The sequence below is a fragment of the Muntiacus reevesi genome, chromosome 8 (assembly GCF_963930625.1).
Source record: "Muntiacus reevesi chromosome 8, mMunRee1.1, whole genome shotgun sequence".
Taxonomy (NCBI): domain Eukaryota; kingdom Metazoa; phylum Chordata; class Mammalia; order Artiodactyla; family Cervidae; genus Muntiacus; species Muntiacus reevesi.
In genome coordinates this window covers 65,682,450-65,694,638 of record NC_089256.1, presented here as the reverse complement: position 1 = coordinate 65,694,638, position 12,189 = coordinate 65,682,450, and positions in this window count along the sequence as shown.

Sequence of the window (12,189 nt, the reverse complement as noted above, 5' to 3'; positions counted from 1 at the left end):
TGCATTGGAAGTGCAGAATCTTACCCACTGAACCACCAGGGAAGTCCGAAGTCTACATTTTTATGTATGAAAAGAAAACCAATCACTTCTCACTGGAGATGAAGAAAATACCAGCATACTAAAGCAGAGAATGAAAGAGGAGCCATCACTTGGGAAAAGATGACAGTGACCTATGGAAGGAGGCAGAGGAGATTTAACAAATCAGATCAGTTCTATCTTAACTACCAAGATTCCAAAATTAATCTAGACACATATTTCTGAGCTCGTCTTCAGTGGGATTTCATCTCTGCTTCCCTTTATTTTCACTTGATTTGGACATTATTGTCAGAACATAATAGTCTCATCTGATAAACTATGTTTTAATTATGTCATCATACACTGTTGGAAAAGATTTGCTACTCTGCTTTAGTCACATTCAAATAACTGCCGGTAGTATTTAATACACTGTAAATATTTCAGATCAGAGCCTTACCCAAATAATCCTTATGCAGCCAGGAAGAGAGGATCATCCCCGAGCCATGCTGTGCATATATCAAATACCTTGATAGAGTAATAATGGCCTATTAATCAGAGGACAGGTTAAATGGGCTCACCACCTGCTCTACATCAACATTAGTATTCTGATAAACTCTTTAAAGAAAGACAAATGTCACTACCATCCCACATGAGCTTGAGCTTTCAGAAAGAAAGACACTAGGTCAGTTTTCATCTATTTCCATATAGTAATAACAGCACAGATTTAAACAACTTGAATCTAAACCTAAGTACTAAAATAAATCATGGGCTCCCAGCATTAAAATATTCAGTCCTGTTTTTTAAAAATTAAATCTTTGAATGTTTCCATCAGCTGGACAGTGTACAGTTTACTGACTTGTGTCTTACTGTGAACATACAGTCAACTATGACCAGCTTTAATCTTTAAAATTTCTCCTGAGAGAAGATTTTTGGGTCCTTGAATGCTAATGGGAAAGACATTATACTTAACACACACAGTATTAACAACATTTAAGAACTTTTTTTATAGCTATAATAAAGAAACTAATAATTTATCATTGTAAAAGACTAATTCATGTCTTCAGCTGTGAACATGAGCACACAGAATCCCTTCATCCATACAAATGATACTATCTGGATATCTGTGCTGCAACTAATTCATCAAAAGGTTAAATGGGTTTAAACTTTCAAAAGAAGGATATAGATTTACTCCCTGCATACCTCCTTGATGTTTTAGCTATTATTTATACTTATTCAGCAGTATATATTTAGTGGGACTGAGAATTTAGAATTAGGAGCTATGATCTGAAATCTAAAGTTTCTAGATCTGCTTAAAAGTTATAGAATCCCAAATTTGGAGGAAATCCAAGTCTAACTACCTCACTTTAAAGGTACACACACACACACACACTCACGTGTGTGTGTGTGTGCATGCTCACTCAGTCACGTCTGACTGTTTGCAACCCCATAGGCTGTAGCCCTCCAGGCTTCTCTATCCTTGGCATTTCCCAAGCAAAAATACTGGAGTGGGTTGTCATTTCCTTCTCCAGGGGATCTTCCCAATGCAGGGATGGAACTCACATCTCTTGCATCTCCTGAATTGCCACCTGGGATGCCTAAATCAGGGAATTAACTGATTTTCCCAATATCCTACAGCTAGCAAGTTCAGTGAGGAACTGAACCCAGGCCTTCTAGCTTTTTCCACTAAGGGAAAGAAATTCCTAAATATGTGCAGATAAAAAAGCTATCTCCAAAATTCTTTCTAGTCTAACTTCCTAGGCTCTCTGGATAGGTTAAAATCTAGATGGTTCACTACCCAACTAAACACAATTAGGCCTTCCACTTTCTGAGTGGAACTGAGAGCAACACTCTTATCAATCTGAGTTCTTGGTTGAAAGTAACAAAAGACTTTAGCTGATTTAAGAAGGAAAACAATTTTTTAAGGATTTCTGGGTAGTTTCTAGAATCACCAGTAAAATGTGGAGAAACAGACTAGGAAAGTAGACAGAAACAAGGGAAGTCTGATAGCAACCAAGACCAAAACAAAAATGAGGTCCTAGACCAGACTGATGGGGACAACACCTCAGCAATGCCTACACTCTGGACCTCTGTGTTTCTGCCCCTGCTGCCATCACCCTAGATTGGATTCTCTACTGGCTTTGGTTATTTGCTTCAAGAACCCAAGAATAGTGAAAGTGAGGCCCTAGCTACGTGACTGGTTGAAGAACATGATCTGGTCTTTTCAGTTTCTACCATGGAGATTTGCCACAGGAATTCCCTATCTACTGGAAGGGGTCAGGCTTCCCAGGGGGCACTAGTGGTAAAGAACCTGCCTGCCAATGCAGGAGACCTAAGACACGCAGGTTCGATTCCTGGTTTGGGAAGACCCCCTGGAGGAGGCCATGGCAACCCACTCCAGTATTCTCGTCTGGAGAATCCCATGGACAGAGAAACCTGATGGGCAACAGTCCCTAGGGTCACATAGAGTCAGACACGACTGAAGCGACTTAGCACACACAGCACACACAGGAAGGGGTCAGATCCAGGGAAGCTAGTCAGCTAGCTAGACAAATAGACAGACACAAATTAACTCTTGTTCACCACAGGTGATGTATTTGAGAAACTTAGAGAAACACATCCAAGTCTACAAAAATTAAGGCCCTCTAAAAGTGACTGATGCTGGGAGGGATTGGGGGCAGGAGGAGAAGGGGATGACAGAGGATGAGATGGTTGAATGGCATCACCAACTCGATGAACTTGAGTTTGAGTAAACTCCGGGAGTTGGTGATGGACAGGGGGGCCTGGAGTGCTGCAATTCATGGGGTTGCAAAGAGTTGGACATGACTGAGCGACTGAACTGAACTAAACTGAACTGAAAAGTGACTGAAAATGATCACTACACAATATTCCAACTAATCTCAAGAGTTTAATAGTAGTGTAGAACCAACTTTAGCATTGCTGTTATTGTTATTTAGTTACTAAGTCATATCTTTCTCTTTGTAACCCCATGGACTGCAGCACACTTCACTGTCTCATGGAGTCTGCTCAAATTCATGTCCATTGAGTCAGTGATGCCATCCAACCATCTCATCCTCTGTCATCCCCTTCTTCTCTTGTCCTCAATCTTTCCCAGCATCAGGGTCTTCCCTATGAGTCAGCCCTTCCCATCAGGTAGACAAAGTATTGGAGCTTCAGCTTCAGCGTCAGTCCTTCCAATGAATATTCAGGGTTGATTTCCTATAGGATTGCCTGGTTTGATCTCCTTGTAGTCCAAAGGACTCTCAAGAATCTTCTGCAGGACCACTTTAGCATGGTACATATAATATTTCTGGGAGGATCCACATTATAACATTTATGCTATTATCTTTGGTGAGAAATGAGTAATTTTGACAAATTTACTCTTAACTAGAGCTTTTAAATTTTTCTGCCACTTGTACACACTTATGTACATTATGTGTATTAACAATTTCTTACCAAAATAATAACTCTAGTTCTACTGGTAATTTTAAATGATTCCAGAGACTTAAACAACATATGATGCTTTCTAAGAAAACACATATAGCTTTTTAAGACATAAACAAACAAAAAACCCTTTTGAATGCTAATTTTATTTTTGCAATTGATTTAGAAACAAAGATTCACATTTTTCCACAAATAATTTCTTTAAAGAGTGGAATCTTTTAAATTACTTTTAAAGGAAGGTGATACAGTTCTGGTTAAGAGATGATTTTGCCTGTCAAAACACCCTGTATTCTTCTCTTTACTTCATACATTTCCTTTCCTGGCAAGCTTTATGGTCCTCAATTGCAGTTGTTTATAATTTTCTACTGCTCTTACTCCTGGAGGGTTAATATATAACATTTGGATTTTTTGGCACTCTTTCTTTCCCTTCTCCAAATACCCAAGCCCTCTACCCCTTAATTTTGGTAGTCAATTTTTTGCCCAGTCACTATTTATAGCTGGAAATAACCCCAGAGTTGGACAGCTGGTCTGGTTTGGAGATCTATAATCTCATTTAGTTTTACTACATATGACTCTAGGCCATAAACACATTTAGGGAATGTATGTGAACTAAGATGTTTAATAAGCAAGAAGCATACATGTACAAGGGGCTTTCCTGCAGCTTAGACAGTAAAGAATCTTCCTGCAATGCAGGAGACCCAGATTTGATCCCTGGGTTGGGAAGATCCCCTGTAGAAGGGAATGGAAACCCACTTCAGTATTCTTGCCTGGAGAATCCCATGGATGGAGAAGCCTGGCAGGCTACAGTTCATAGGGTTGCAAAGAGTTGGACACAACTGAGCCACTGACACCTTTAGTTTCACTTTTCATACATGCACAAACAGGGGTCCTCTCCTGTAAAGTTTGTACATCATACTTCAAGGGAGAAAGGACTTATAATACAGCTAAGGACATCTCCGTCATTTTTTTCTGCAGAGGCAAAGCTTCCCTTCCAGGCAGGTGGACTCCTAGAATCCAGTGAGCAGTACACACTGCTTCCTATAGTTGCTTTCACTTAGATCATCCTCTTTCTGAACCTCTCCACCAGCTGAAGGCTTACACATTGTTCAACGATCAGTTCAAATTCTGCCTTTTCCCTGAGGGATATACAGATGTGTAGCTAAAAATGAAAAGGGGCAATACAAACCTTAAAGACAGAAATAAATAATAATCATAGGTACCACTGTTACCAAGTACCAGATTTACTCTTCACATCACACCAGTCTTATAAGCATGGATTAATTATAGCTGCTATGTTACAGACACTGACCATTTTCTGCCCTTAGAGAATTTTTAGCCTGATGAAATCAACTTTGTGCAAAATATAATTTAACACAAGGGGCTAAGAAAGAATTTGCCTAGAGAATAAGAGTTTATTATAGACTGGGTTAATTATAGTTTATTATAGACTTGGAAGCAAGATGGTGGAGTAGAAGGACATGCGCTCATCTGTGAGAACTCCAAAATTACAACTCACTACTGAACAACCATCAACAGGAGAATGTAGGATTCCACCAAAATATATACCCCACATCCAAGGGCAAAAGAGAAGCAAGATGGTAGGAGGGGTGAACTCATGTTTAGAATCAAACCCCATACCCACCAGAGATGCTCAGAGAACTCAAACAAAACCTTGTGTGCACCAGGAAACTCCACAGAGACTGAGTAAGACCTGCCTCTGAGTGTGTGGATGTCTCCTGTGGAGGTACAGGTCAGCAGTGGCCTGCCACAGGGGCTGTGGGTGCAGCAGACTTGGGAGTGGCATAAGCCCTCTTGGAGGAGGTCACCACTAACCCCACTATAGAGCCACCAGAACTTATACAGGACTGGGAAAACAGACTCTTGGAGGGCACAAAAAAAACCTTGTGTGCACCAGGACTCAGCAGAAAAGAGCAGTGACCCCACAAGAGACTGACCCAGATTTGCCCATGAGTGTCCAGGAGTCTCCAGTGGAGGCATGCGTCAGCAGTGGCCTGGTTCAGGGTCAGGGGCAATGAGTATGGCATTGTGTGCATGGGACATTTGGAAGGAGATCATCATTATCTTCATTAACTCCAACATAGTTTGGCCTCAGATCAAACAACAGGGAGGGATCACAGCCCTGCCCATCAACAGAAAATTGGACTAAAGATTTATGGAGCATGGCCATGCCCATCAGAACAAGACCCTTTACCCTCAGAAAGTCTTCTCATCAGGAAGCTTCCATAAGCTTCTTATCCTTATCCATCAGAGAGCAAACAGAATGAAAACCACAATCACAGAAAAGTAGCTAAACTGATCCCATGGACCACAGCCTTGTCTAACTCAATGAAACCATGAGCCATGCCGTGTAGGGCCACGCAAGATGGATGGGTCATGGTAGAGAGTTCTGACAAAATGTGGTGCACTGGAGAACGGAATGGCAAACCACTTCAGTATTCTTGCCTTGAGAACCCCATGAACAGTATGAGAAGGCAAAAGATAGGACACTGAAAGATGAACTCCACAGGTCAGTAGGTGCCCAATGTGCTACTGGAGAAGAGTGGAGAAAAAACTCCAGAAAAAACAAAGAGATGGCGCCAAAGCAAAAATAACACCCAGTTGTGGATGTAACTGGTGATGGAAGTAAAGTCCGAGGCTGTAAGGAACAATACTGCAAAGGAACCTGGAATGTTAGGTCCATAAATCAAGGCAAATTGGAAGTGGTCAAACAGGAGATGGCAAGAGTGAACATCAACATTTTAGGAATCAGTGAACTAAAATGGACTGGAATGGGTGAATTTAACTCAGATAACCATTATATCTACTACTGTGGGCAAGAATCCCTTAGAAGAAAGGGCGTAGCCCTCATAGTTAACAAAAGAGTCCAAAATGCTGGAGTTGGATGCAATCTAAAAAATGACAGAATGATCTCTGTTAGTTTCCAAGGCAAACCATTCAATATCAGAGTAATCCAAGTTGATGCCTCAACCAATAATGCTGAAGAAGTTGTAGTTGAACCGTTCTATGATGACCTACAAGGCCTTTTAGAACTAACACCAAAAAAAGATGTCCTTTTCATTATAGGGGACTGGAATGCAAAAGCAGGAAGTCAAGAGATACCTGAAATACAGGCAAACTTGGACTTGGAGCAGGCAAACTTAGCCTTTGAAGCAGGGCAAACCTAACCTATGAAGCAGGGCAAATGCTAACAGAGTTTTGCAAAGAGAATGCACTGGTCATAGCAAACATCCTCTTCCAACAACACAAGAGAAGACTCTACATGAGGACATCACTGAATGGTCACTACTGAAATCAGATTGATTATATTCTTTGCAGCCAAAGATGGAGAAGCTCTATACAGTCAGCAAAAAGACCAGGAGCTGACTGTGGCTCAGATCATGAACTCCTTATTGCCAAATTCAGATTACATTGAAGAAAGTAAGGAAAACCACTAGACCATTCAGGTATGACCTAAATCAAATCCCTTATATAGTAGAAATGACAAATAGATTCAAGGGATTAGATCTGATAGACAAAGTGCCTGAAGAACTATGGATGGAGGTTTGTGACATTGTACAGGAGGCAGTGATCAAGATCATCCCCAAGAAAAAGAAATGTAAAAAGACCAAATGGTTGTCTGAGGAGGCCTTACAAATAGCTGTGAAAAGAAGAGAAGCAAAAGGCAAAGGAGAAAAGGAATTATATACCCAATGGAACACAGAGTTCCAAAGAATAGCAAGGAGAGATAAGAAAGCCTTCCTCCATGATCAATGCAAAGAAATAGAAGAAAACAATAGAATGGGAAAAACTAGAGATCTCTTCAAGAAAATTAGAGATACCAAGGGAATATTTCATTCAAAGAAGGGCACAATAAAGGACAAAAATGGTATGGACCTAACAAAAGCAGAAGATATTAAAAAGAGGTGGCAACAATACACAGAAGAACTATACAAAAAAGGTCTTCATGACCCAGATAACCACGATGGTGTGATCACTCACCTAGAGTGATGTGATCACTCACATCCTGGAATGTGAAGTCAAGTGGGCCTTAAGGAAGCATCACTACAAACAAAGCTAGTGGAGGTGATGGAATTTCAAATCCTAAAAGATGATGCTATGAAAGTGCTGCACTCAATATGCCGGCACATTTGGAAAACTCAGCATTGGCCATGAGACTGGAAAATGTCAGTTTTCATTCCAATCCCAAAGAAAGGCAATGCCAAAGTATGCTCAAACTACCACACAATTGCACTTATTTCACACGCTAGCAAATTAGCTCAAAATTCTCCAAGCCAGGTTTCAGCAGTTCATGAACCTAGAGCTTCCAGATGTTCAAGGTGGATTTAGAAAAGACAGAGGAGCCGTAGATCAAATTGCGAACATTTCTTGGATCATCGAAAAAGCAAGAAAGTTCCAGAAAAACATCTACTTCTACTTTATTGACCACGCCAAAGTCTTTGACTGTGTGGATCACCACAAACTGTGGAAAATTCTTCAAGAGATGAGAATACCAGACCACCTTACCTGCCTCCTGAGAAATCTGTATGCAGGTCAAGAAGCAACAGCTAGAACTGGACATGGAACAAATCGGGTTGGAACAAAGACTGGTTACAAATTGGGAAAGAAGTACATCAAGGCTGTATATTGTCACCCTGCTTATTTAACATTTATGCAGAGTACATCATGAGAAATTCCAGGCTGGGTAAAACACAAGCTGGAATCAAGATTGCCGGGAGAAATATCAATAACCTTAGATATGCAGATGACACAACCCTTATGATAGAAAGCGAAGAAGAACTAAAGAACCTCTTGATGAAAGTGAAAGAGGAGAGTGAAAAAGTTGGTTTAAAGTTCAACATTCAGAAAACTAAGAACATGGCATCCAGTCCCATCACTTCATGGCAAATAGATGGGGAGACAATGGAAACAGTGACAGACTTTATTTTCTTGGACTCCAAATCACTGCAGATGGTGACTGCAGCCATGAAATTAAAAGACGCTTGCTCCTTGGAAGACAAGCTATGACCAACCTAGACAGCATATTAAAAAGCAGAGACGTTACTTTGCCAACAAAGGTCTGTCTAGTCAAAGCTATGGTTTTTCCAGTAGTCATGTATGGGTGTGAGAGCTGGACTATAAAGAACACTGAGTGCCGAAAAATTGATGCTTTTGAACTGTGATATTGGAGAAGACTTTTGAGAGTCCCTTGAACTGCAAGGAGATCCAACAAGTCCATCCTAAAGGAAATCAGTCCTGAATATTCATTGGAAGGACTGATGCTGAAGCTGAAGCTCCAATACTTTGGCCACCTGTTGGGAAGAACTGACTTATTGGAAAAGACCCTAATGCTGGGAAAGATTGAAGGCAGGAGAAGAAGGGGACAATAAAGGATGAGATGGTTGTATGGCATCACTGACTCAATGGACATGAATTTGAGTAACCTCTGGGAGTTGGTGATGAACTGGGAAGCCTTGTGTGCTGCAGTCCATGGAGTCACAAAGAGTCAGACAGACTGAGTGATAGGAATGATGCCCCTACAAGTCAAGGAGCACCAAGAATTGCCTGTACCTCCCACTACCTAGGAGAGAAGCATGGAATAAATTCTCCATCTAAGGAATCAATCCTTCTGACATCTTGATTTTAGATAACGGATAAACTGGATTGGGGGGAAAACTCCTGCAAGAAAGCCCATTTTACAAATAAGAAAACTGAGGTCCTCAGAGGTCAAATATCACAGCCACAAATTAATAATTGGTGGAGCCAGAAATCAGACACAACATGTCTCTCTGAACCCAACATTTCCTCTCTTTTCATGGTTGGAATTTAACATATATTCATTGTACATTTCCAACACCAAGTGTGTTAGTTACCTAGGGTTGCTGCAACAAATTATCACAAACATGGTGGCTTATAACCTGGAAATTTATTCTCTCACAGTTTTGAAAAACAGATATCTAAAATCAAGATGTCAGAAGGATTGATTCCTTAGATGGAGAATTTATTCCATGCTTCTCTCCTAGGTAGTGGGAGGTACAGGCAATTCTTGGTGCTCCTTGACTTGTAGGGGCATCATTCCTATCTCTGCTTCCATCTTCACATGGCCTTCATGTTTCTCCTTTGTGTCTGTGTATCTTAAATCCCCCTTCCCTTCTCTTATAAGAAAACTAGTCATCAATTTAGGACCCACTCTATCTATCCAGGACTTCCCTGATAGCTCAGTTGGCAAAGAATCTGCCTGTTATGCAGGGGACCCCGGTTCGATTTTTGGGCCAGGAAGATCAGCTGGAGAAGGGAAAGGCTACCCACTCCAGTATTCTTCAGCTTCCTTCGTGGCTCAGTTGGTAAAGAATCTGCCTGCAATGCAGGAGACATGGGTTCGAGCCCTGGGTTGGGAAGATCCCCTGCAGAAGGGAAAGGCTACCCACTCCAGTATTTTGGCCTAGAGAATTCCATGGACTGTATAGTCCATGGGGTCACAAAGAGTTGGACACGACTCATCAACTTTCATTTCACTTCTATCAATCCAGGATTATCTCATCTCAAGAACCTTAACTTGGACTTCCCTGGTGGTCCAGTGGTTAAGAATCTGCCTACCAATGCAGGGGACATAGGTTCAACTGGCCTGGGAGGATTCCACAAGCCACAGAGCAACTAAACTACTGAGCCTGTGCTGTAGAGCCTGTGGGCCACAAGGGCTGAAACCTGCAAGAACTAGAGCCTGTGCGGTGCAATAAGAGAAGCCACCATGGTAAGAAGACCACGCAACACAATTAGAGAGTAGCCCCACCTCACCACAACTAGAGAAAATCCATGCGCAGCACATAAGACCCCATGCAGCCAAAAGTAAATAAATGTTAAAAGACCGTTTTAAAAAAGAACCTTAATTACATCTGAAGAGATCCTATTTGAAATAAGGTTACATTGACAGGTACCTGAGGTTACAACTTGGACTTATTCTTTGTGGGGACATGACTCAGCTCATTTTACAAAGCACATTGTTTACAAACCTGTTCTAGCTTTTGCTTGTCGGCTGGAGCTCTCAAGTTAATCCATGGGTTTGTGAAGAATTTTTGAGCATGTGCACAGCTTTTGGCATGCAGGCCATCTTCCAGACCACCAGGAATAAGTGGAAGCTTACCAAGACCCATTGTGACTGTCTCATTTTATTTATCTCCCTGGTAAATTTCTCACCAGCCTGTTGGTTTCTTGTTTATTCCAACTAGGAGTACAATATCAGGCTAGTTGCATTGTTAGCCTTCCCTGTTTATTTGCCATTTCTAACAATAATTGAGGGCATGCGGTTTCTCTCCTCTCCAAATCAAGTTGGCCTCCTGTAGTAGCTAAGTTTCTCTTTTTCTTGGCTTGTTCCACCCTGGCCAAACTATCACATGATAGAACTGAGGGAGATAGGATGGAAGTGCATGCATGTGCCTACTAAGTCGCTTCAGTCCCCTGCGGATTAAAGTCAGCCAGGATCCTCTGTCCATGGGAATCTCCAGGTAAGAATGCTAGAATGGGTTGACATGCCCTCCTCCAAGGGATCTTCCTGATGTAGGGCTCAAAACCACATCTCTTATGTCTCCTGGATTGGCAGGTGAGTTATTTACCATTAGCATCACCTGGGAAGCCCAGAATGGAAGTAGCCCAGCTTAATACAGCATGGACGCATTGCTGGTACTTGAGGTTCACAGTTCTCGTAAAATAAACACTTTTCAATTTGTTGTATGCCCTAAGTCAATTTCCAGACCTCTGAAATGGTTGTTTTGGGTACTGTTATCCAGTTTATCATTGCTTTCTTGGAAGAAGATTTGCTATGCTCCTCACTGTCATTCAAATCTCTCTCTTTTTTCACTCCAATCTCTTGCTATTAACTACAAAAAAAGAACCATTGCCACACTGCTACTGTACCCTCAGTAGTAAGAGGAGAGAAGCAAAGAAGTCTTCAGAAATACACTTTCTGCACGGTAGGGATGGGCTTGGATGGAATGGAAATTGACAACGATTTAGTTTCTTTTTCCCTGCAAGCATATTTACTGTTTACATTTCTCAATATCTCAATAGTAAAAGAAAGGGTATTATCGCCTAAGCTTACATTTTACAGAATAAAAGGAAGAGTTCAAGATCTAAATAAAATAATCCATTCATCAAGATGCAAATTGCTAAAGCAATTACAGATTACTCTGTATACACATTCAAAATATTCTCATCTATTATCATTGTCCAGGGAACATATCAAGTCATTTTAAATATTCATGAAGGTTTTTTTACTTTATAAATCTATAAACCTATTATTATGAAGTTTCCATAGCTCTTCTTTCTCTGACTAGGAAGCCAAATCATTGAAAACCAGTCCTTTTTATAATACAGTTCAGTTAAAAGGTGGTATTTGTAATCATTCATTGTTGACTTTGGAGTTATTAAGATACAAAGTAACTCTATTAACTATCTATTCTATTCTTTCACCTGTGCATGCCCATAAGCACAACTGCAAGATAGAGTTTATTTCAGAGGCTACAAACTGGTAATTTCTGGCTGAGGTTTTATTTAGCTCAATTATATGTTTTTAAATATTGAGCTGATCATTTAAAACATCATATTTCCCATAAAAATATGAGTACCTGCTTAAAAAAAAAAGGTCTAGTTACCAAACCTAATAATGTCTGCCTTTTTTATAAAGGGCAAGAAATCTCCAACATGTTCTGTCCCACTTGTCCCTGTAGTTTTCTAACACTG